The 27,693-nt window shown below is 35.4% G+C and overlaps 1 protein-coding gene across 7 annotated transcripts in view; it reads right to left on the bottom strand.

Moving 5' to 3' along the window:
* Positions 1 to 27,693, bottom strand: part of Pcdh11x (protocadherin 11 X-linked) — a 630,344-nt gene that overhangs the window by 384,049 nt on the left and 218,602 nt on the right. The gene's annotated exons all lie outside the window — the stretch shown is intronic.

Genomic DNA, 27,693 nt, shown 5'->3' on the forward strand with positions numbered 1-27,693 from the left:
AAATAAACTTAATACTAGCTTTTTAGTAAATATTATTACACAAAAAGTTATGAACATTATGGCGTTCAGTATAAAAGGTATTTTAGAAAGGAGAAATGACCTAAAATATGTTTCCTTGTCTCTCTATCAGTTAACAGATGTTACCAACAATAATCCTCTGTTCAGTATTTGAAAAATCAATGCTAAGTTTGAAATGATTAAATATCTACTTGTATGAAATTCTTTCATGGACAAAAAGAGCCAAGAATAATTTTAAAATGTTGCAAACATTAACAATTATGATTGATGAATGACAATATATGTATGGCAAGAAGTTCACTTAACCATAAATATAGTAACATATTTGATATTCAAAGTGTAACTAGTTGCTGTATTAATTGTCACTGTTGAACATATTTTAATGCTATTTGTTATTGAAACAGTAGAATCAATAATGAACATTATTCATTCTTGTGTACTGAATTACTATGATTTTGTAAAATTTTGTCAAAATTGCAGATTAAATAGCCTGACTATATAAACATTTGAATGATAAAAAATATTTATACAGGTATTTTGAGATTGATGCTGAAATTGCATTTACTGAATGAGAAGGAAAACTCTGATTATTATTTTTACCAAACAATGAATCATACTGTGAAATAAATTTTGCTATAGTGTTGACATTTCTTAATAAATCAAACTACAAGTATGTAAAATAGTGTTTATCTTAAACTGAAGTAAAGGCATTTTGATGAGTAAAGTACTTCAAATCGAAAGTCTTGTCAACTTTATTTATAGATCCACTGTCAGGAGAAGATGAGGGAAGGGCCTACAGCCAGGATACAAAGTGAACAACTGGTAATTCATAATAATAATAACAGGAAGAAAAAATCTCTACCCAAGCACAAATTTCATGTGAGCTTTGACAAATATTCAAGTAAAGACAGTTACCTAACCTGAAATTGGAAATAGTTAATCTTTAATGTACTGATTTGCTAAGGGGAAAATAAAGAAAATAACCTAATGCTTTTCTCATTCATCATCCAAAGGACCTAAAATTGTTGATATTAAAGTTTATCTCTAGTTATCTGTGGATGAAGATAATTTAGACCTGAGAAGAAAAATTTCATACAACTCCTATACCAGGACGAAATTGCTCTCTATTAATATTGCTTGCATGCCACCAGTACAAATTTTGGTGAAAATTCATTTTCTCTTTGGTCACACAAGTATATTCATTCCTTTAAAGGAAGATATTGCCAAACCATCAACTACAGAAACTAGAAAAACATATTGTGTAACAGTAAGTAAGTAAGTAAGCTAAGCCAGAACGGATGATAGAATTTAGAAATAAAGGATAGGAAGGACTTTTTATTTCTATTTTATTATTTTTCATACAAGGCAATATATTCAAATTGTGGAGAAATCAGTGTGTTCAACATTTTAATCATCTTGAATACACTGCTGCCCTAAATGTACCAGAATGATAAGAAGAAATGTATGTAAAAGGAACTAAATATGTACTTTAGATGTACCTGAAAATTAGGCTAGAAACTATATACAGGAAGCAAACTTGAAACATTTTAATATGACTGAAAAAATCATTTATAGGCTAAAGATTTACAGTTGCCTTAATTTTGGAAGTCACATTTAATTAAAAAAATAAAGCAGGTATCTTTGGTTTTTTTTTGTATGCATATTTAAACAACCTGATTGAAACAGAATCTATCAATTATGAGTAGCTAAATGAATATCTGGGTAACTTCCTGTTAAATACACAATGCTAAATTAAAATGTTCATTGAATTAAGTAAGAATGATACATTAAGGATTTAAGAGTTCAAAAAACGTATGAATAGATCTTTCCCAATTAACTTTGGTTACTGCTTTATAATACACTTTAATATTAAAATACCCAAAAGTTTGTTGAAAAAATTGTACAAACACACTAATGAAAAGGTCAAGTAAGATCTACAGACTTGCAAGTGTTCTGTTACTACTCTTTCCTCTCATACCAATACTCCCAATTATATGAATGAGGAAAGCATGTCACAGAATGGTGTTAAAATATAAAACTTTACACGTTTCACTACAATGTAAATGAGACAAATTGCAGTTATTGAAAACCACAGTACTTAAATACATTGTTTGACTGCTTTAGGAAAATTAAATATTATTGATGCCTTCTGAGACCCACCTCCCAAAGTCCCAAACCTTGGTACTGTCTCTCTCTTATGCTCAGCCTAGGTGTAGGGAAATTTATTGGCCAATCAGTGATAATTTTGCATTTAAGGTTACACAACATCACTTGGTTTACATGAGAATGGGCTTTTAAGACAGTGAAGATCTCATGGGACAAGCAATTGACATTTGAATACATAGTAGCTACAGATCATCTATAACAGTGCCCTTTTTTCAGGTAAATAATTGTTAGTTTATATATTACCCCAAACATCCATGCAACATCTTCCCTTTTGTCTTCTACTTATATTAGGCTGGGTCTATAATGATACCACAGAAAAGTACAGGACTAGCCCAAAATAACTAAAATTAGCAAGTTCATTAAATATACATAAATGTAGTACATGACTTGGCTACAAATGCGGGCCTGTAATTAATTTAAGACACAATATTTATTGTTAGCAATAGATACAATCACTGATGAATAACAATGTTTTCATGTGTGTCTGCCTATCTTTGTATACCTCTTTCCCATAATATACCTCCTAGTTATAGATGATGCTACATATATTATTGGGAAGTCATTCACCCAAAAGTTTCTGTTTCAACCATCATGGTAAATTCAGTCAGTGGTACACCTAAAAGTGTTCTTTACTAATTCTCTAGCCATCTCTCAGCTTAATCAAGTTGACTATCAAGATGACATATCATAATTGGTTAGTGATACCTTTTTCAAGAAGCAGTAGTGAATGAACCGCAATTTAAATCTGAACCATGTGTATTGTGAAATAAGCAAAAATTTTAAAGTCGGCCATTTGTCACATAGTCTACAGTGACAAAACATGAATTGAAAACTTGAAGTTAAAGAATAGTGTTAGAAATATGTGGAAAGTAGGTACCTGTTTTAAATAGTAGTGAATTAAGAAAATATTTTATATGTGAATTTAAGAAGAGACAGACATATATCAATAAACTGACCAGGGAAGAAAACCTCAGAAAATTTAGATGGCATGTGAGATTTAGCAAATTTAGTAGAATTTAGCAAAACTAAATTTCTTACATGCCATCTTGTTTGATAGGCTTAGTATGTTTCCTCATGAGCAAAAGGGGACAGTGTGACAAGAACAAAAAAGATGAAGTAAATAGATATAAATTAGACTATAGAAAAGATACAACACCTATTAAGTAGAAGAACTTTTATCCAGTAATTTGGATGCTCTAGCATTGGATCACCAACAAAGACTTTCTAGGTCTATGAGAGCCAGGCTGAAAGGCAGATACACTCTGGGTTACAGAATTATGTGACTGGACTATAGACACACCCTTAGAATACACCTTTAATCCCAAATAATGAAGAGAAGGTTAGTTTATAGAAGGAAGCAGTCATGCTTGAAAGTGATTTCTAATTGAGTGGCAGACAAAGTGATGAATCAGAGAAAGATTTGTCAGAATGAAGCGGAAATAGGATATGCCCAATTCTCACAAGAAAAGGACAGGAACAATAGTCTGCTTAACAGAAGCACAGGAAGAGTAAGGAAAGTTATTTATCAAGAGTTTCTTACTTGGACAATTTTAGCAAGACAGGTTGCAGAGAAAATAACCTAGACACATATGAAAACAAAATGAACCAGAGAATGAGAAGGACCCAGAAGATTAAAACATATTGCCAAAATTAGTTTGTGGCCAAACAGAGCAATTCAGGCAGAAGCCAGTTTGAATCACTTAGCTTGCAGAAGAGTTTAGGGCAGAACAGCTGAGTTAAATCAAACAGCAAGAGTTCAAAAAGAGATAAACAAAATTAGGCACAATTCTCCTCTTATCCGCTCATCTCAGGAAATAAAAACAACATTTACACTATTATTCAGTACAGACATTTTTGAGTACTGTAATTATTTTAACAATTATTCTGAGTATTATTGTAATACACAGAAAATTATAAACATCAATGTTCATCTGTTAGTCTAGCTGAAAAATAAATTGATCATAAAGTGAGTGATACCATCTAAAACTATTTCAATAATCCTGGAGAGACACACTAGTAGCTAATATCAGATTGGGTGTACTATAGGTTGTCAAATGGGATGGTAAAGTCAACAGTAGTTCAAAGAGTATTGGATATGTGCTGTGGATAAAGGAGAACAGCTGAAAAGGAACTCAAGATTTTGAAATTTCAGTTGAAATAGTGAAGCTCATAATTAAGTTTGAAAAAGAGAAAACAGGAGCTGAAACTTGAGAATGTTAAATTTAGAAAGTATATGAGAACATTAGGGTCTTTGAAAAATAGCCCAGGAGAACATCAATGTTAGAGGGTAGGAGGTTTCTATGAGGAGATTTACTGGCCTTGAGTTTAAAGAACAATAGACTAAGGTCAAGAAAGCCTCTGGCTGATCCCTGTTTTCTCCCTCCTCTGGTGTCCAACCTCTTTGCCTTTCTGAATGGAATGAGCATCTTAGCCAGAGTCCTCCTTCCTGATTAGCTTCCTTAGGTGTACCGATTTTAGTATGTTTATCCTATATTATATGGAACCTACCAGAGAAGGTCTCTGAAAGGCTCTACTCTGCAGGGTATCAGAGGCAGATGCTGAGACTCATAGCCAAACTTTGGGCAGAGTGCAGGGATTCTTATGAAAGAAGTGGGAGAAAAGTAAGACCTGGAGAGGACAGGAGCTCCACAAGGACAGAGACATATCCTAAAGGTCTAGGCACAAGGGTCTTTTCTGAAACTGATACTCCAGCCAAGGGCCATTCATGAAGATGGCCTGAAACCCTGCAAGGTGGTAGCCTATGGAGGTTCAGTGTCCAAGTGACCTCCATAGTAATGGGGACAGGGACTTTCTCTGACATGAACTGATTGGCCTGCTCTTTGATCATCTTCCCCTGAGGAGGGAGCAGCCTTACCAAGCCATAGAAGAAGATAATGCAGCCACTCCTGATGCGACCTGATAGACTAGGATCAGAGGGAAGGGGAGGAGGACCTCCCTTATCAGTGGAATGGGAGAGGGACAGGAGTGGGAAAAAAGGAGGGTGGGTTTGGGAAGGGAGGAGAGAGGGAAGTACAGGAGGTATACAAAGTGAATAAACTGTAATTAATAAAAATAATTAAAATAAAAAAGCCAGCTGAAACAAATAATTGGTATACGTGTGATCTATTTATTCAAATCCTGGAAATAGGTCAATTGAAATTTTAACGTGAAATAATAACTGAATATGGCAAACTAGTATTGAATTTGATAACTATAGCTTCTGGTTAAGATTATAGAGTATAATGTATGTTTTCTACTAGGCTCTCAAAACATCTCTTTTATTTTTAAATACTATTATTCCTGATTTTGATTTGAATAACTGAACAAAAGAAAGGCATGATGAAAGTAGAGATTCCTCCTCCACTGCTGGTTGGAGTGAAAACTTGTACAACCACTTTGGAAATCAATCTAGCACTTTATCAGAAAATTGGGAATAGTGCTGCCTCAATATCCAGCTATACCTCTCCTGGGCATAAATCCCGAAGATGACCCACCATTCAATAAGGACCTTTGCTCAACTATGTTCATAGGAGTTTAATTTGTAATATTCAGAATCTGGAAACAACCTAGATGTACCTCAGTGGAGGAATGGATATAGGTGCGTAGTGGACTACTACTCAGCTATTAAAAAAAAAAAAAAAGAAAATCATAAAATTTACAGGCAAATAGATGGATTTAGAAAAAAATTTCCTGAGTGAGATAACCCAGAAACAGAAAATCAAGAAAGGTACATACTCACTTATAAGCTGATATTAGCCATATAATATAGGATAGCCACCTATAGACCTAAAGAAGCTAAATAACAAGGAGGACCCTAGGTAAGGTGCTTAAATCTCATTCAGAATGGCAAATAGTATAGACACAAGAAGCGGTGGAAGAGAGGAATCCAAATGGGAGCCTAGGATACAGGGTCTTCTGAAATGATTAACCCAACAGGGGTTTGAAGCAGATGCTGAGACTCACAGCCAATCTTTAAGCAGAGTGCAGGGAGCCTTATGGAAGAAGAAAAGGGTGGGAAAAGAGGGCCATGGAGGGGACAGGAGCCCCACAAGGAGACCAAAAAAACTAAAATATGTGAGCCCAGGGGTTCCTGAAGAAACTATTGTACCAACTTAGGACCATGCACGGAGAGGTCATAGACCCCCTGCTTAGATGTAGGCAATGGGTAGCTCAGTCTCCATGTGGATCTCTGAGTGAGGGAGCAGAGACTGCCTCTATCATAAACTCAGGTGACTGGTATTGGATCACTTGCTCCTGATGATGCAGCCTTGCCAGGCCATGGAGGAAGAGGATCCAGGCTGTCCTGACAAGACTTAACTAGGTACGAGCAGATGGCCATAATGGAAACCTCCCCCTTTCAGTGGACTAGGGGAAGGGTAAGAGAGTAGGAGGTTGAGACTGAGGTAGTTGAGTAAGGGAATTTCAATCAGGATATAAAATGAATAAATTATGAAGAAAAAAAATTAAAAGTAAAAGTAAATAAATAAAGAGATGAGTCATGACAAAAAAGAAAACAAGTGATTCATTTGTAATACTACTTATTCATTATATAAGTTATATAAAAAAGCATTTTCTTGGTGATAAACTAATTATTATTATTATTATTATTACTATTTACAATTTATTCACTTTATATTCCAGTTGTAGCCCCCTCCCTCATCTCCTAACAGTCCAACCTTCCCTCCCTCTTTCTTCCTTATCTCTTTTCCCTAGTCCTCCTCCCCTACTGTCTGATCCTAGCCAATCAGATCTCATCAGGTGTGCCAGGATCCCCTTTCTCTGTGGGCTGGCTTGTCACCACATCAGGGATCAGGTGATCAAGGAGCAAGCAACCAAGTTCGTCAAAGACTGTCTCTTCTCTTAATAGAGAACCCACATAGAAGCTTAGATGTCCCATCAGGACTGCCTAAATCCTTTTTCTTTGTGGGCTGACTAGATCACCTCACCAGGGAGAAGTGATCAAGAATAGGCAACTGAGTTCATGTCAGAGGCTATCTCTTTTGTATGGTCTTTGGTTGGTGTATCAGTTTCTGCCCTCTGGGCCTTGCTTATTTTTGGCTTTGTTGGTCTCCTTGTGTAGCTCCTGCCCTCTCCTTGTCCTTCTATATCCCTCTTCTGCCATAAGACTGCCTGCTCAAGCCAAACTTTGGATAAACTGTATTTCTTAAAATCAAGCCTTTAAATATTTCTATTTCATGTGTTTTTCTGTGATCCCTCCAGTATATAGCTGAGAATTTTCAACACACATTCAACATATATGTTCTCTGTAATCCATTGATAATAGAGAACCATTGATAATAGAGCCATTTATAATAAACTACAGGTTCAGATGAGTTAAACTTTTCAAATATTTGCTGTCCATGCTGATGTTCATATTTATTAACATGACAGGAAAGCAAAAATGATTATTGATTAGGACACTATTATCCTCTAAAATTAATAGCTAATCTTAAGAAAGAAGGGGGAGATAGTAAGACCTGGAGAGGACAGTAGCTCCACAAGGAGAGCAACAGAACCAAAAAATCTGGCCATAGGGGTCTATTCTGAGACTGATACTCCAACCAAAGACCATTCATGGATATTACCTAAAACCCCTGCTCAGATGTAGTCAATGGCAGCTCAGTATTCAAGTGGGTTCTCTAGTAAGGGGAACAGGGACTGTCTCTGACATGAACTCTGTGGCTGGCTCTTTGATCACCTTTCCCTGACAGGGGAACAGCCTTGCCAGGCCACAGAAGCGGACAATACATCCAGTCCTGATCATACCTGATGAGCTAGGAGAAAGACCTCCCCTATCAGTAAACTTGGATAGGGTCATAGGAGGAGATGAGAGAGGAAGGGTGGGATGGGGAAGGAATGAAGAATGGGGCTACAGCTGAGATACAAAATGAATAAAGTGTAATTAATATATAAAAATAAAAATTTAATAAAGAATTAAGAGTGTATGGATTATTCCACTTTCTGGAAAAAGCTGATAAAAGTGATTTTCTTATTTAATGAATATATTTATCTTAGTTATTAATGGTAATGAATAATTAATGACCACACCTACATTTTATGAAATTTTTAATCTCTGAATTAGTTTAAAAACTAGAAATATTCAGAACATTTATGTTTTAGCATAATTAACTGTGTTTTATGTATAATTGAATGTTTTGATGCATTACTTAAATTGCTCCATGATTACATCTCAAAAGGGGAAAAGTTCTTCCTCATCCTTGTTAAATCAAAATGAAAGTCAGCTATACTTAAATTATTGAATAAGCGATCACATATAGAAGACATCAGAAACCTAGACTGAAGAGTAAACAGTTTAAATGGTCAATTTACCAGAGTGCAAAAGGAATGTGGGAATCTACTATAAATGTTCACTGTGGTAATAATATGACTATAAAAAGCAGGTATTTCCAATTTTGAAATGCAAAGCAGTGTTTATTAATGAAAAGTTAATTTGAAGCATGTTGATCGGTGATTAATTTTCTTTGTGAACATTATTGTAATAGAAGTTGTCATTATTGGGTAGAGTTTAAAAATATCAAGGACCATGGCAGAAGCTGCTGATTTATTCAAACATATTCTAATAAAAATATACAGAACATTTTTCTTCCTTATTAAAGGAAGTAGTCTTTTCAGGTATACATAGTTTGGGGTTGAATTTTCATATCTGTACTCATAGTATTTTAAGAAAGTGAAACTTATTATATATGTGTGTAGATACCCTTGTATGAAATATAAATTTAGATATTCTAAATCATGGAATTAACTTTAGTTAGTTTGAACTTTAGAACTACTTATGATTTTATGTATAAACTCATAAAGGTTAATTTTAAAATGGATATAGTTTCTGCATTTAGAACTGGATCTTATTCTGGAAAGAATATTCTCTACTACATTACACACTGAATGAATGTATGCACTGGCAGATGAAGGAATGGAATAAAGTTAAACTTGGAAGATTAATGAAGATTTACTTTTTGAACAACTCAGCACACTGCATGAAAATATCTACATGCCTATGACTTATCTAATCCATTAAGTCCTGTGAAATTTTCCCTCTTTTTTATTTTTTTTATTAATTACAGTTTATTCACTTTGTATCCAAGCTGTAGCCCCTTTCTTTGACCCCTCCCAATCCCACCCTTCCTCCTTCCTTTCCTCCCATGCCCCTCCCCAAGTCCACTGATACAGGAGGTCCCCCTCCTGTTCCCTCTAACCCTAGCCTATCAGGTCTCATTAAGACTGGCTGCATTGTCTTCCTCTGTGGCCAGGTAAGGTTGCTACCTCCTCGGGGGCGGGGCGGGGGGTCTGTGATCAAACAGGCACCCATTGAGTTCATGTCAGAGACAATACCTGTTACCCTTACCAGGGATCTAACTTGGATACTGAGCTGCCATGGGATACATCTGTGGAGGCGTTCTAGATTATCTCCAGGCATGGTTCTTGGTTAAAGTTTCAGTCTCAGAAAAGAACCCTGTGGACAGATTTTTTGGTTCTGTTGCTCTCGTTGTGGAGCTCCTGTCCCCTCCAAGTCTTTCTATAAGAAGGTGGAGACAGAAAGTCCTCTGGCATTTTCAGAGGGTCTTAAAGTCACAGTCAAATCTACTGAAATGAATGATAAGCAGTAAGTAAAAATAATCTTTGAAACTTCTCATTTTTGTAAGATTCAATCTGAGGAGTCTATTGCTTAGAAGAATCCCAAATTTCTAGAAAGCTAACACCTTATTAAGAGCCAAATGTCAATGTTTTTTTTTTTTTTTCATTTTTAAGCTTACTGTGTGCCTGAGTCCACGATAAGATGACAAAACATAAACAAACAAACAAATTAATTAATTAATTAATTAATTAATAAACACACAAACAAGCAAACATGTATTCCGGTTCATTCTCTTATCTTTTTCTTCACTGTCTTTTACTGCTATTACTTTGACATTATTATCATCATTATTATTTTCAGTTTATTTACTTTGTATCCTAGTTGTAGCTCTTTCCATCATCTCCTCCATATCCTATCTCCCTTCTTCTTCCTCCCCCATACATCTTACCTAGTCCACAGATTGCAGAAGTCCCCCTCCTCTACAGGAGGAGAGGTTCCATCAAGGTTACCTGGATCTTCTTCCTGTGTGGTCTGGCTAGGTCACTGGCTAGAAAGAAGTGATCAAGAAGCAGGTAACCGAGTTCATATCAGAGACTGTCTTTTTCTCCTCTTACTAGGGAACCCACATGGAGTTTGAGCGTTCTATGGGCTACATCTGTGTAGGGTTCTAGGACCTCTCTATATATAGTCTTTGGTTGATGCATCAGTATCTACAGTCCTCACCTGGACCCATTTATTTATTTATTTATCTATCTATTTATTTTTATTTTTATTTTTTTAGTATTTTGATCTCCTTGTGGGTCTCCCATTCCCTTGAAGTCCCTTTGTATCACCCTTCTTCCATAAGACTCACTGTGATCTGTCCAAAGTTTGGCTGTGAGTCTCTGCATCTGCTTTGATCTCCTGCTGGGTAGAGTCTTTTAGAGGACACTTGTGGTAGATTTCCCATCTTGTTCCCGCTCTTCTACCATTTCCAGGGTCTACCCTGTTTACCCTTCTGAATGAGAATTAAGTATCTCTCCTAGGGTCCTCGTTGCTTAAGTTTTTTTTGGTCTATAGATTTCAGTATGTTTATACTGTATTATATGGCTAATATCCACTTATAAGTGAGTATATAACATGCTTGTCTCTCTGCTTCTGGGTTACCTCACACAGGATGAGCTTTCCTAGTTCCATCTATTTGGAAGCCCTCTCTTTTTTGAAGGAAAACTGAAAAGCAGGAATTCTAATGGAGAAGGGAGGTTACTGGGGAATGGTTGGAGGAGAATCTGTGTTCAGGATGTATTGTACGAGAGAAGATTATATTTCAAATTCAAAAATAAAAGTAATGCAAAATATATCTAATGTCAATTCTACAAAACCAATTCAAGAGAAATTTATTTTTAACAAAGGTTTCCTAATAATGTTGAAAATGTTTCTTTAAGTAGATCTACAATATGATTAAAAGAAACACACATTGAAATACCAGGGCAAATACTTGTCCACCTGTTAGCACTGAAAGACAACACTGGAATAAGGACAAATTTTATATCTGCAGAAAAACTGAGTCATAAAAATAATTTAATAAATGCAATATAACACATTAATATATAATACTTTGATTTCAATAGATAACCAAAATATTTGAAAAATCCAACTTTATCATTTTATAAACATTTTAATAAACTAGAACTGATATACAAGCTTCTCAACTTGAAAGTTTGAAAAGCTTACTGCTTGAGATTGAGAAAATGGTGATACTCATATATGTTACTTTTGTTCATTATTGCTCATAAATTATTAGCAAACATGATAAATTAGCAAACAAACAATATGTTTAAGGACCAAAGAAGAGTACATTTTTATATCTGCAAGAGACAAAATTAACAACATGTAACAATCCAGAATCTGCAGAACAACACAAATAATTCATGAATACATTTTTGGAGACTGTATGCTATCGGGAAAAGGATATACACAGTCATTGCATTCTTATGTTAAGGGAAAATAGCTAGAAAAAATAATCTAATTACAGAATTTAAGTCAATTGAGATAAAGTACCTTAGGACCAGAACAAATATAACCTTGCCAAAGATTTCCATACAATAAGTATATTGCCACAAAAAAGTGATATCAGAATGCATATATAAATAGGGTCCTTTAAGTTCATCTTATAGTTAATCTATTTATTTATTTATTTATTTATTATAATTTATTCACTTGTATCCAGATTGTAGCCCTCTGTCCACTCCTCCCATTCTCACCCTCCCTCCTACTTTTTCCCTATGCCTCTTTCCTAGTCCACTGATAGAGGAGGACCTCCTCCCCTTCTATTTGTTCATAGCCTGTTAGGTTTCATCAGAGCTGGCTCATCATCTTTCTTTCTGTTACTTTCTAATAAACAAATATACTTTGAAATTATGAACTGAAAATGTGTTCAATATGTCTAATCTATTGTAACCTTGGTTTACCATGCCAGAGCATTGTATAATATCACTTGTTCTCTCTTTAGATTGTGCAAATGACCAAAAGATGGTGTATTAAACAGAAGTCCAGAATTATTACACTGTCATCCTTCCTTTTCATTAAGATATTTGACAAAATTGCCAAGTCAAGTCAATGAGTAAGGAAAATATTTCAACCAATACCTAGAAAACAATAGGAATAAGTCTACATATTTAATTTGAAATGAATGACTACTTATCCAAAGTCTACACACACACACAGTCATATGTATTGCATTATAAAAGTACATTATAAGATAACTAAATGTCTAGAAAATTACCATAAGGTGAATCTATGTTAACTCAACATAAGCATGGTTCATACAGACCTAAGCAAATGTTATTAAAGAAAATATTTTGTACTCATAGCAGTAAAATTGTGTAGGGCTGGTTTAAGTAGTAACATTAAAAAATTCAGAACATATCAATAAAAAATAATAATATCTAAATTAAACAATAGAATAAAATAACTTATTTAATTTTGTTATGTGACAAGTTAACTTAATGAAGAAATGGGAAAATAATTAAAGAGAAACTTTATCAAGTAAAGAGATAATAAAAATAAGCCTAACTTATGGTATCTACTTAAATGACTATAATTAAAGGAGAGGGAACATTTATTATCACCATAAAATATTGGTGAAAATGTAAAGTAACTGGAAATCTCAAACACTGAGGAGACTAATATGGAATTTCATAGCAGAAATTCGTATTTTTGGAAGATAAGTGTGACAAAGTTGGAGTATTTACTTTATCATTTAACTTCACTTCATTCTAAAATGCCATCAACAAAGTCAAAAATTATAGATCATATAAAATATTAGGTGAGCAATAACAAACTATGACTATTATGTGCATTCAGCATCCAGGTTCATGAATCATGAATAGAGCATATTCTTCAATCATTTGATTGTTAATTATCAAAAGCAATATTATATGTGAAAGGAACACATCCAGGGACAGTGGCGATTTTATAGGCTTAAAAACTCTTCACTCCAATCATTATTTAAAATATATATACCCAGCTAACCAGGGCCCAGAGGAGTTTGTTGAGACTGAAGCATCAAAAATGATTATGCATGAACTGGACCTAGGTCCCATACAAAGATGTAGCAGATGGGAAGCTTAGGCCTCATGTATATCCTCTAGTAAGGGAAGTGGGAACCACATTGGACAGGGATACACTTGTCAGATTTGTGATCACTTTCCCCTGGAGGGGTTCCCTTCCCAAACCACAGAGGAAGAGGATACACGAAATCCTGATGTAATTTTTTTAATTTTATTTTTCTTATTAGTTACATTTTGTTAGCTCTGTGTCTCAGCTGTATCCCGCTCCCTCATTCCCTCCCCACCCCCACACTGCCCCCCCTCTGGTCTCCTCCCTGCCCCTTTCCAAGTCCACTGATAGGGGAGGACCTCCTACCCTTTCATTTGACCCTGTTTTATCAGGTATCTTCAGGGCTGGCTGCAAAGTCCTCCTCTGTGGCCTGATGTAATTTGATGAGCTAGGCTAGATGGGAAAGGCAGCTCCCTTTTCTAAGGAAAAGGGAATGGACAAAGTTGTGAGAAGGAAGGGTAGGACTTGGAGAGGGGCTGGTATGGGGCAACAAAAAAAATGTAAAATCAATATAGAATATACATACACATATGTATATGTTCATGTGAATTTATCAAGAGCACATTCCTAAAGTTACGCTTCACATGATATCATAAAAGATACTTTTTATGTAGTTTAGGAAAATGTTTGAAATAAAACAGTAATATCCTAATGTATGTATTATGAAAATTCGGTTGTTTCTATATTAGTTAGCTATGTTGAGGAGGCAGTTCTAATATATTCTATCACAGATACTATTCTTATATGGTAACAAGAAATGCAATAATGTGCATGGTAGGGGAGAAAAAAAACAATCATAGTAGGACTTATGCTGTGGAATCATATATCACGTTTAAATCAAGTTAACTGAAATTAGTTTATATGACAGCACCTGAATGTTTCCTTTAGCAAAATAAATGGTGCTCAATCATCATTTCTATGATAAGGAATAAGATTTTGGCCTATATTCAATAGATTTAAATGAACAAAGCCGCCAATCAAATTGCTAAGTCTCTTATACAGAAAATAGGAATGCAAAATTGTGCTGATTCAATAAAAAATGGTAGAATATAAAAGAGACCATTTAAATTATAAAATGAAAATAAGATTGCATTGTAAATTTTTAATAATTAACCCAGTTATATGTTTACATGGCCTTAATAACGTACTTAAATCCTAGATTGTATGTTCTTTATGACCATTTAAAGTTGTAATATTAATAATTCTAAAATAACCGTTCACTTAAACTCCTCTTGGTTATGCTAGTGACAATGGCTAAACCTACAGGTTTCTTCTTCTTCTTCTTCTTCTTCTTCTTCTTCTTCTTCTTCTTCTTTTTCTTTGGTTTTCAGTATAGAGTAGTGCTATGCAAAATGAAACTAATGAAAACCACAGTGCAAACCATATTTAGAGATTTGCATTGTCTAATAAAAGATAAATCATAAATAAACTTTTGGAGAAATTAATCATAGTAATATGTTCACATTTAGTATAATATATGCAACATATCTAATGTGGCCATTTTAAATAAATATCAATAAGATACTTGACTTTTTTTGTTTTGACTTGATACTTATTTTGTATTTAAACTGAAAATAGTTTTCAATTTAATTCAAATGCTCAACAGCCACACATATCTGGTAATTCAGTACTCTGCAGATTTAGATGATTTTTACATTTTTTTTCATTCTTAAAGACAGTGATATTATTTGCATATTTATTTTGTGCCTACATGTTATCATAAAAAAATTCATTGATATAGAAACTCAGTTAACTAGAGACTGAACAGAGCAAAACAAAACTAAACTAAAAAACTTGCATAAGAAAACAACTTTATGGATGTTTTGTGTGTGGGATATTTCTGATTTTATTTTGTCTTTGAGAGATATATCAATTTCTGCAATAGTATCTTTAACATAAGAACACATCTAACATAAGTCAGGACATCACCTAGCTAAAGCAATAAGACAACTAAAGGAGATCAAGGGGATATAAATCAGAAAAGAAGAGGTCAAAGTGTCATTATTTGCAGATGATATGATAGTCTACATGAGCGACCCCCAAAATTCAACCAGAGAACTTCTTCACCTGATGAACACCTTCAGCAAAGTGGTAGGATACAAAATCAACTCAAAAAAATCAGAAGCCTTCCTGTATACCAAAGACAAAAGGGCCGAGAAAGAAATCAGGGAAACAACACCCTCCACAATAGCCACAAATAAATACCTTGGAGTGACTCTAACCAAGCAAGTGAAAGACCTGTTGTAAAAAAACTTTAAGTCTCTGAAGAAAGAAATTGAAGAAGATATCAGAAGATGGAAAGATCTCCCACGCTCATGGATTGGTAGGATTAACATTGTGAAAATGGACATCCTGCTAAAAGCAATCTACAGATTCAACACATTTCCCATCAAAATACCAACTCAGTTCTTTACAGAACTTGAAAGAAAGATTCTCAGTTTCAAATGGAGAAACAAAAAAACCAGGATCTCCAAAACAATCATGTACAACAACAGTTCATCTGGAGGTATCTCCATCCCCAATCTCAAGCTGTACTACAGTGCAATAATAATCAAAACTGCATGGTATTGGCATAGAAATAGAAAGGAGGATCAATGGAACCGAATAGAAGACCCAACATTAAGCTACACACCTATAAATACTTGATTTTTGACAAATAAGCCAAAATCATTCAATGGAAAAAAGACAGCATCTTCAACAAATGGTGGTGGTCCAACTGGATGTCTACATGCAGAAAAATGAAAATGGATCCATATTAACCACCCTGCACAAAACTAAAGTCCAAGTGGACTTTAAAACCAGATTCTCTAAATAGGTTAGAAGAAAAAGTGGGGAACAGCCTAGAACTCATTGGCACAGGAAACAACTTCCTGAACAGAACACCAACAACACAGGCTTTAAGAGCAACAATCAATAAATGGGACCTCATGAAACTGAAAAGCTTCTGTAAAGCAAAAATACATTGTCGTCAGAACAAAACGACAACCTACAGACTGGAAAAGGATCTTCACCAAACCTATATCTGACAGAAGGCTGATATCCAGTATATATAAGGAACTAAAGAAATTAAAAAGCAATAAATCAAGTAATCAAATTAAAAATGGGGAACAGAGTTCAACAGAGAATTCTCTGTAGAGAAATATAGAATGGCAGAGAAATGCTTAAAGAGATGCTCAGCATCCTTAGTCATCAGGGAAATGCAAATCAAAAAGACCCTGAGATTTCACCTTACACCCATCAGAATGGCTAAGATGGATAACTCAAGCTGGTTCTTTGTGAAAATCAACAAGATAGACAAGCCCTTAGCCAAACTAGCAAAAAGGCAGAGAGACACTATCCAAATCAGCAAAATCAGAAATGAAAAAGGACTCCAGCCACTGAGGAAATCCAAACAATCATTAGGTCTTACTACAGAAGCCTATATGCCATAAAATATGAAAATCTAAATGAAATGGACAATTTTCTTGATAGATTCCATCTATGTAAATTAAGTCAAGATCAGGTAGAAGTATTGAATAGTCCTATATCCCCCAAGGAAATAAAAGCAGTCATCAAAATCCTCCTTTCCAAAAAAAGCTCAGGGACAGATGGTTTCAGCGAAGAATTCTACCAGACTTTCAGAGAAGAGCTAACTCCAATTCTCTTCAAAATATTCCACAAAAAAAAAACCGAAAATTGCCCAACTCATTCTATGAAACCACAGTCACCTTGATACCTAAATCACACAAAAACCCACCAAAAAAAGAAAACTTCAGACCTATCTCTCTTATGAACTTTGATGCAAAAATACTCAATAAAATACTTGCAAACTGAATCCAAGAACACATAAAAGATATCGTCCACCATGGCCAAGTAGGCTTCATCCCAGGCATGCAAGAGTGATTCAATGTATGCAAATTCAACAATGTAATCCACCATATTAACCAACTGAAGGAGAAAAACTACCTGATCATCTCCTTAGATGCTGAAAAAGCATTTGACAAAATCCAACACCCATTTATGTTGAAAGTTTTGGAGTGATCAGGGATACAAAGCACATACCTAAACATAGTAAAGCCAATATACAGCAAGCCGAAAGCTGACATCAAACACAATGGAGAGAAAATGAAATCAGAAACAAGGCAAGGCTGCCCACTCTCTCCATATCTCTTCAACATAGTACTTGAATTCCTAACTAAAGCAGTAAAACAAGTAAAGGAGATCAACGGGATACAAATAGGAAAGGAAGAGGTCCAAGTTTCACTATTCGCAGATGATATGATAGTATACCTGAATGACTACAAAAATTCAATCAGAGAACTTCTTCGGCTGATACTCCTTCAACAAAGTGGCTGGATAAAAAAAAATAACTCAAAAAAAAAAAAAAAAAAAAAAAAAAAAAAACCAGAAGCTCTCCTGTATACCAAAGAAAAAAGGCCAAGAACAAAATCAGGAAAACAACACATTTCACAATAGCCAGTAATAACATAAAATACCTTGGGTGACTCTAACCAAGCAGATGAAAGATCTGTTTGAAAAAAAAAACAAAACAAAACAAAACCAAACAAAACTTTAAGTCTCTGAAGAAAGAATTTGAAGAAGATATTAGATCGAAAGATCTGCCATGCTTATGGATCTGTAAGATTAACCTAGTGAAAATGGCCATTTTGCCAAAAGCAATCTACAGATTCAGTGCAATTCCCATTAAAATACCAACACAATTCCTTACAGACTTTGAAAGAAAAATTATCAACTTCATATGGATAAACAACAAAAACCCAGAATTATCAAAACGATCTTGTCCAACATCAGATTATCTCTGGGTATTTTCATCCCTGATCTAAAGCGATATTACTGAGCAATAGTAATAAAAACTGGATGATATTAGCATAGAAGCAGAAAAGTGGATCAATGGAATGGAATAGAAGACCTGGAAATAACCCATACACCTATGAATACTTGATTTTTCACAAAGAAGTCAAAACCATTCAGTGCAAAAAAGACATCTTCAGCAATTGGTGCTGGTCCAACTGGATGTCTACATGCAGAAAAATGAAAAGAGATCCATATTTATCACCCTGCACAAAACTAAAGTCCAAGTGGTCAAAGACCTCAACATAACTCCAGATACACTAAATCAGTTAGAAGAAAAATTGGGGAATATCCTGGAGCTCATTGGCACAGGAGACAACTTACTGAACAGAATACCAACAGCACAGGCTCTAAGAGCAACAATCAATAAATGGGACCTCATGAAACTGAAAAGCTCTGTAAAGCAAAGGACAGTGTCATCAGAATAAAACAGCAGGCTACAGACTGGGAAAGGATCTTCACCAACCCTATATATAACAGGGGGCTAATATACAAAATACACGAAGAACTAAAGAAGTTAAAAAGCAATAAATCAATCAACCCAATTAAAAATGGGGTACAGAGCTAAACAGAATTCTCTGTAGAAGAATATAGAATGGCAGAGAAAAACTTAAATGATGTTCATCGTCCTTAGCCATCAGAAAGATGCAAATTAAAATGACCCTGAGATTTCTCCTTACACACTTTGGACTGGATAAGATCAAAAACTCAAGTGACAACAGAATCTGGATAGATTGTGGAGGAAAGGGAACCCTCCTCCATTGTTGCTGGGAATGTAAACTTGTACAACAACTTTAGAAATCAATCTGGCACTTTCTCAAACAATTAGGAATACTGCTTCCTCAAGATCCAGCTATACCACTCCTAAGAATATATCCAAAAGATGCACAAGAACACAACAAGGACGTTTGCTCAACCATGTTTTTAGCAGCTTTATTCATAATAGCCTGAACCTGGAAACAATCCAGATATCCCTCAGTTGAGTAATGTATACAGAAATTGTGGTACTTTTACACAATTGAATGCTACTCAGCAATTAAAAACAAGGAAATCATGAAATTTGCAGGCAAATGGTGGGATCTAGAAAAGATCATTCTGAATGAGGTATTCCAGAAGCAGAAAGATACACATAGTATATACTCACTTATAAGTGGGTACTAGACTTACAAGATAGGATAAACATAATAAAATCTGTACATCTAAAGAAGATAAACAAGAAAAAGGACCCAGGGTAAGATGATCAATCCTCAATTAGACAAATGGGAAGGACATTGGATGTAGGAGAAAAGAAGAAACAGGACAGGAGCTTAACATAGAGGGCCTATGAAAGACTCTACCTAGCCGTGTATTAAAGAAGATGTTGAGACTCATAAGCAAACCTTCTGTGTAATGCAGGGAATCATATGAAAGAAGGGGGAGTTAGTGTGACCTGGAGAGGATAGGATCTCCACAAGGACTTAATATATTTGGACACAGGAGTCTTTTAAGAGACTGTTTCTCTAACCAAGGACCATGTATGAATATAACCTAGTACCCCTGCTCAGATGTAGCCCATGGTAGCTCAGTATCCAAGTGGGTATCCTAAGAAAGGGAACAGGGACTATTTCTGACATTAACTAAAAGGCTGGCTCTTTGACACACACCCCCTCCCCCAAGGAGGAGCAGCCTTGTTAGGCCACAGAGGAGGACATTGCAGCCAATTCTGAAGATACTGATAAGCTAGGGTCAGATTTAAGAGGAGGAGGACTTTCCCTATCAGTGGACTTGGAAAGGGGCAGGAAGGAGAGGAGAGAAGGAGGGTGGGGTTGGGAGAGAATAAAGGAGGGGGCTACTGCTGGGATACAAAGTAAATAACCTTTGATTAATACAAAAAATAAAAATTATTTTTTAAAAAAAGTATACAACAAGGACATTTGCTCAACCATGTTCTTAGCAGCTTTATTTGTTATAGCCAGAATCTGGAAACACCGCAGATGTCCCTCAACGAAGGAATGGCTACAGAAATTGTGGTACATCTACACAATGGAATAGTACTCAGCAATTAAAAACAAATAAATCATGAAATTTCTGGAAAATGGTATAATCTAGTAAAGATTTTTCTGAGGGAGGTATCCCAATAGGCAGAAAGACACACATGTTATATACTCACTTATAAGTGGATACTAGACATATAATAAAGAATAAACATGTTAAAATATGTATATCTAAATAAGCTAAGCAAGAAGTAGGACCCTAGGTAAGATGATCAATCCTCAGTCAGAAAGACAAACAGGGTGTACATTGGAAGGAGAAAACAGAAAACAGGACAGGAGTCTTTCACAAAGGGCCTCTGTAAGACTCTACCCAGCAGTGTATCAAAGCATATGCTGAGATTCATAACCAAACTTTTTTAAGAGTGCAGCTAATCTTAGGAAAGTAGGGGAGGGTGGAGAGGCCTGGAGAGGACAGGAGCTCCATAAGGAGAACAACAGAACCAAAATATCTGTGCACAGGTGTCTTTTCTTAGACTGATAATCCAACCAAAGACCATTCATGTATGTAACCTAGAACCCCTTGCTCAAATATAGCCCATGGCAGCTCAGTCTCCAAGTGGGTTCTCTAGTAAGGAGAACAGGGACTGTCTCTGATATGAACTCAGTTCCTGGCTCTTTTATTATCACTCCCTGAGAGGGGAGCATCCTTACATGGCCACAGAGGAGGACAGTGCAACCACTCCTGATCAGACCTGATTAGCTAGGGTCAGATGGAAGGGGAGGAGGATCTCCCTTATCCGTGGACTTGTAGAGGGGCATGGAAGGAGATGAGCGAGGGGATTAGGATGGAGAGAGAATGAAGGAGCAGGCCTCAGCTGGGATACAAAATGAATAAACTCTAATATATATATACAATATAAAAATTTAATTTAAAACATTTTAAAAATAACTGCATGGTTCTATCATAGACACAGACTGGAGCATCAGTGGAATCTAATTAATCAAAGACCCAGAAATAAACCCTCAAAACCCTTGGATCTCTGATTTTTGACACAGTTGCCAAAACCATACAATAGAAAAACAATAACATCTTCAACAAATGGTGCTGGTCTAACTGGATATCCACATGTAGAAAAATACAAGTAGATCCATATTTATCACTTGGCAGAAAATCAAAGTCCAAGTGGATCAAAGTCTTCAATATAAAGCTCTGCTTGAGGAAGAGCACAGGAGATAATTATCTGAAAAGAACACTAACAGATCAGACTCCAAGATTAACAATCAATAAATGGGACCTCATGAAATTGGAAAGCATCTGTAAAGCAAAGGATACTGTCAACATAATAAAATGACAGCCTACAGAATGGGATAAGATCTTCACCAACCCTAAATCTGATAGATGGCTAATATTCAGAATATATAAAGAACTCAAGAAATTAAACACTAAGAAACCAAATAATCCAATTAAAAAATCACATACTGAGCTAAACAGAGAATTCTCAACATAGGACTATCAATTGCAGAGACACACTTAAAGAAATGCTCAGCAACCTTAGTTAACATGGAAATGAAAATCAAAACAACTCTGAGATTCCATCTTACAGTGATCAAAATGGCTAAGATAAAAAACTCAAGTGACAAGACATGCTGAAGAAGATGTGGTGAAAGGTATTCCTCCTCCATTGCATATGGGAGTAAAAACTTGTACAACCACTATGGAAATCAATCTGCTGCTTTCTCAGAAAGCTATACCACTCCTGGATGTTTATCTAAAGATGCTCCACCATTCAACAAAGACATTTGCTCAACTATGTTCATAGCAGCTTTAATTGTAATAGACAGAACCTGTATACAACCTCAACTGAAGAATAGATGCAGAAATTGTGACATATTTTTGCAATGGAATCATACTCAGCTATTAAAAAAAGGAAATCATGAAATTTAAAAGCAAATGATAGAACTAGAAAAGATCATCGTGAGTGAGGTAGCCCAGAAACAGAAGACAGATATGGTACTCACTCACTTTTTATTAACCATATAATATAAGATAGCCATAGTAATAGAAAGGAGGAGAAAGATGTAAGAGAAAGGAGAAAGCAGAGTTGCCATAGGATAAAAATTAAAAAAAAAAAAAAAAACAAACAAAAACAAACACAAGACAAAAAAAAAAAAACAAAAAATGTGGACCAGGAGGAAGGACTGACTCCAAGAATAGCATGGAGAAGAATGGCACAGATGAGGACTATAAGAAAATATTTGGGGATTATGGATGGAAAGTAGTCTAGGTAGGAATGGTTAAAGCAGATGGCACGGGATGAGGCTGGGAGATAATGAGATAATGAGTGGAATTATCTGCCCAAGGTCAAACAAGGAAAATCTAAAATCTGAAAAAAAAAAAAAAAAAAAAAAAAAAGATAGCCATAGTAAAATCTACAGTCCTAAAGAAACTAATCACTACCCTACGGAGGCTGCTTAAATCTCATGCAGGATGGCAAAAAGGATAGACACTAGAAGTGGCGAAGGAGAGGTAACAGCAAGGGCGCCTACTATAGAAGGTCTTATGAAAGGCCCCACCATGCAGAGGATTTAAGCAGATGCTGAGACTCACAGCCAACCTTTGGGCACAGCATAGGGAGTCTTACAGAAGAAGTGGGGGCAGATAAAAGGACATGGAGAGGACAGGACCCACACAAGGAGCCCAAGAAAGCTAAAAATTCTGAGCCCAGAGGTCCCTGCAGAGATTGATGTGCCAACCAAGGACGATGCATTGTGAATACCTAAACCCCCTTCTAAGATGTAGCTGATTGGCAGCTCAGTCTCCATTTGGGTGCCTGAGTAACAGTAGCAGGTACTGCCTTTGTCATGAACTCGATTGTTTGCTGTTAATCACAAGACCCGGTAATGTGGTCTTGTCAGGCCACAGGGGAACAGGATCCAGCCTGTCGAGGATACTTGACAAGCTGTGGGCTAATGGCAGAGAGGAGAACTCCCCCTTTCAGTAAACTCTGGGAAGGTGATAGAGGGGAAGAGGCAGGGAGGGTAGGATGGGGAGAAGTTGAGGGAGGAAGCTTCAATCAGGATATATAATGAATAAATTTTGAAAAAAATTAAAAAATATAAAAAACAAAAAATTACAAATTATCTAAATCACAAATTCTATAATATATATTATGCTATAATATATATCATGTATATATAATCTATATTTAATATAATATTTTATGTGGTAATTTGTATAGTCAATATCTTACAACTTTAAGAGTGTACTAGAACTAAAAAGACTTAGAAGTTGTTGTGTGTTGTCAATTTGCTCATAGAAATTTACCAGAAATCTACTCCCCAAATCTTAAATGTTGCTTTTCTATAAAAGGAAAGAGAGCAATGTATTTACAGATAATACAGAAATTAATTAGTTTAGGAAAGTAATGATCATGCTGCTGTTCTTAGGACATGTTTTGACTCGTAGCTGCAGAACAAGTTGTACAGATTAAAAGTGATTGTAAACTTCCCTCTTGTTCCTAGCACTAAAAAGCAAGATGTTGTGCACAGTGTCAAACTGTTTTGTTGTTTAATAGACTCCCAGTCAGAAAGAAATGATTGTTATACCTGAATAGAATGATTTTTGGGATTCTGTGCTGTCAAAATTTAATTCCAAAATAACAGTTCAAGATTTATTGCCTACTTCTTGTAATAGGCAAGAAAAAATATTCTAAAATACCCCATGAATGTGGCATTTATGATAAATATTATTTATGGTACTTCTACAGAATGTTGTCCTGATCATATGATTTTGAAAAAAAGTATTCAGGGTTTGTCTCTTATGCACAAAGCATATTTGCAAGACACTAGACCAGAGGCAGGGCAACAATTTAATGTTTTTGAACTCTCCAAATGGAACTATTATACATTAAAAAATAAAAATTTGGAACATCTTGACATTTTTATTTGAAAAATAGCTTCTAAGCATGTGGAAGTGAAACTTGTTTCAGGAAATAATGAGAATGCTGGAGAAAAAAAAAGCATACTTAGGTCATCCTGAAATATACTTAAACATCCATTTAGTGGAGCACAAAAATTCTGGGGCTGTTAACAATTATTTCTGTCTTCCAAGAATTTATTTCCCAAAGAAACTAGTATATGTATATTGTAGTAGTTCTACTAAACAAAACAGTTCATTCATCCACTTATTCATGAATTTTAAGTGTCTGGATGTTTTGCGCACTCCTAGGCAGTAAGATGGTGATAACCTTCCAGTGAATACTATTGAAAAGAAATTTCAGTTTGCCACAATAACAAAAATATGTGCTCTCTGCAACAATTATATCTTCTTTAAAGTAAGATGATTTATTTATTTTATGTGTTTTGCTTATAAAATAAAGAAGTCATTTAATATAGGAATATTTCCTAATGCTTTTGAAGTCTGCAGAAAATACTGAACTTATGTGCATTGTCGGGTGATTTACATGAAGTCTGAATTATATCATAGAGTTTTCTGCTCACAGATCATAAAAGAAACAAATAATTAACAAAAAGTAAAACCAATAATGGCTGTAGATATTCTTGTTGATAAATATTCATCAAATGACTTTAGTACTTTTCTGAAAGTTCTAAAACTTTCCATCCATTTTTTGCTGTTGTCACATTCTTCTTATTATTTTTGGTGTTAATGTTTAATAAATGTGTTACTGGAGTCATCATTCACTTATCTGGGTTAAATACAAGAAGGTTATTTAGTCTGCATGCTCAACTCACTTTCTACAGAGTATGTGCATTTGAAAAGCAAGACTATTGCCACAAATGACAGGACAGTGATTACATAATAGCATAACATATAAAAGAATCAAAATAGAGGGATTGATATTACATAGAGGAAGTGACTAGTAAAATGTTTGGCAGTTATCCAGAGATGTTTACAAATAATTTCATGGCACTATTTCATTTAGATTTTTTTATATACAACAATTAATAAGATTGGGTTCATAGGTCAGACATTTAAATCGATTGCCCAAAAGGAGATGTAGAAAATTGTCACTGCTTTAATTTCTAATACATAAGAATTCATAACACTCCTGAAAGTCCATTGATTTCCTGTAGGTTATTAAGAAAAATTCAGAATGGAATTGTATAACCCTGAGAAACTATTGAACTGATGACAACTGGATGGTTAGCCAGTTGCATAAGATTGTAGTATGAAAGGAGAATAAACTGGAAAGGTTGGAATTGGATGACATATCTGAAAACATCAAACATTAAAAGTGCAGAATATACAGATATATTTCATATCCAAGTATATTTTTGTGAATTATTAGGGAATTAAAAGGAGGCTTTTATGTTTGAAATAATATAGCAATACCAGTTCATAAAATTAATCCTGTAATATGTATACTGTATATCTCATTTTTTTCATAGACTAATTAGTATTATTTGAGCATTTTGACTCACTTATTCACTCTGTTAATCTCTATCTGACAAGCTAAAAAAATGGACTTTATCAGTTTCAATTCAGGTACACATTTATTCCATCTTACACATTCTTTATTTCTGTGGTTCTAGGTTTCAAAATGGAATAATCTGGCTGAATGTGAAACTGAACTTTCTGAAATAAGTGTGTCAGTGATTTCTTTGCTTATAGAAAGCAATCTGAGCTGGTAGGAACATGATACAGATGTGGTAGTGAAGATTTCTAAACCATGCCTGTGGTGTATATGCAAGATTAGAGTCTCACAACAGCGTAATGCAGCCATGATCATTCAGGCCTTTACAGCCATTGAAGCAGGACAGTCTCCCCAAGCATGGTTGGCTACCATAAAAAGCTAAAATGTTATGCTCAGGATGCGAGGCTAAGCACTGCACTCAGGGTCAGCCGCTTTGGACCCAGAGAAGAGCATGTCTGATTGCATGCGGGTTGATGCCCCAGGTCCCGCCTCTGAGAAAAAGGTATCAGACGGGTCTGATGCTCTTTGGGTGGATGACACCTAAATGAACATCGGTACAAAGTCCCAATTTATTTCTAATATCAGAGATCAGACCTCTACTCTTGCCTGATGCGTCTAAAACAAAAAGGGGGAACTGTAGAGAGCTGCGGAATGCTGTGCCTTAAAGATGGAGCTGGTTTCTGCCTTCCACCTTCCCGATGGTGAGTGCTCTCTGTCACGAACAACTCCACATTTGGCTAAGGCTGAGGATCTGGCTTGCTTCCATGTATGTGGACCTATCTGCATTGCCCACATGGCACGCTGGGGTTGGCCACCCAGAGGCTATTTTAGCTGTGGGCTGGCTTTCCCCAGGGTCAGATGATTGTTCAAGGTTCCTGAATAAACTGCATTGAGAAAAAAAAAAGATTTCTAAACCAATATTTTCGATTAGATGACTGGCTATGCTCATTCCAACTGTCAGATTCTATAATTTGGTTAATAAATTACTTTAAAACTTTAGTTCAGGGAAACATGTAACATAATTGCAGGTTTTCATCTCTCCCTCAGATCCCAAAAATAAAAATGTTATAGTCTATTAATGAACTCTGAAGCAGATCATTGTTGAGGCCTCCCTTCCCTCCTGTTCCCATCTCCATTGGATTGTACAGACATTATCTTTTTACCCTATAGGTCTTCTGTCTTTGCATTGTGGCTTCCAGCTTAGTATTTATATGTGATTCCTGAGTGTGCCAATGAGTGGGTCTTTGTTTATTGTACATTCTTTGGGGTTCTTTCTATTTGTTTGCTTGATTTATCCAATTCTAATGTGTTAGGTTTTATTCCAATTGTTATATTTTATATTGTTATGGCTTGTTATGAGCTCTTGGCCTTCTTGGTGGTATTTTTTTTAATGGAAGACATCTTCTAATGGGAGATAGAGAGACTGAACTGGCAATCTTCTATAACAAGGAAAGGCTCTGAGCAGTGGGACTTCGGCATCAACCCAGCTATAAAACTTTTGATCTACAATTTGTTCTGACTACAAGATATTCTGGAGTAATCATGAGGCAGACCTTGTGGGGTTGGCCAGTCAATGATTAATCCAAATTGAGGTACACATTATAAAATGGAACTCACACCTGGCACTGCCTGGATGGCCAGGAATCAGATACTAGGAAAACCCAAAGACTCAAACATGAATGACAAAAATAGTCAATGAAATGATTCCTAATGATATTCTTTTATACCCATAGATTAGTATCTAGCTCAGTTGTCATGAGAGGGGAGTCACCAAGAAACTGATAGGAGGATATATAGACAACCACAGTCAAACACTAGACATAGCCATGAGTACCCCACAGAAGATTGGGGAGAAGGATTATAGGAACCAGAGGAGTAGAGAAAACCAAAAGAACATGACCCATAGAACCATTTCACAGGGGTTCACAGATACTGAAGTGACAATCATGGACCCTGTACAGGTCAAAACCAGATTCTTTGCATATTCATTGTGGTTTTGTGGCTTTGTGTTCTTATGGGAATCCTAGCAATGGAGTGGTCAGTGTTTTTTCCTCTT

The sequence above is a fragment of the Meriones unguiculatus genome, chromosome X (genome assembly GCF_030254825.1).
Source record: "Meriones unguiculatus strain TT.TT164.6M chromosome X, Bangor_MerUng_6.1, whole genome shotgun sequence".
Lineage (NCBI taxonomy): Eukaryota > Metazoa > Chordata > Mammalia > Rodentia > Muridae > Meriones > Meriones unguiculatus.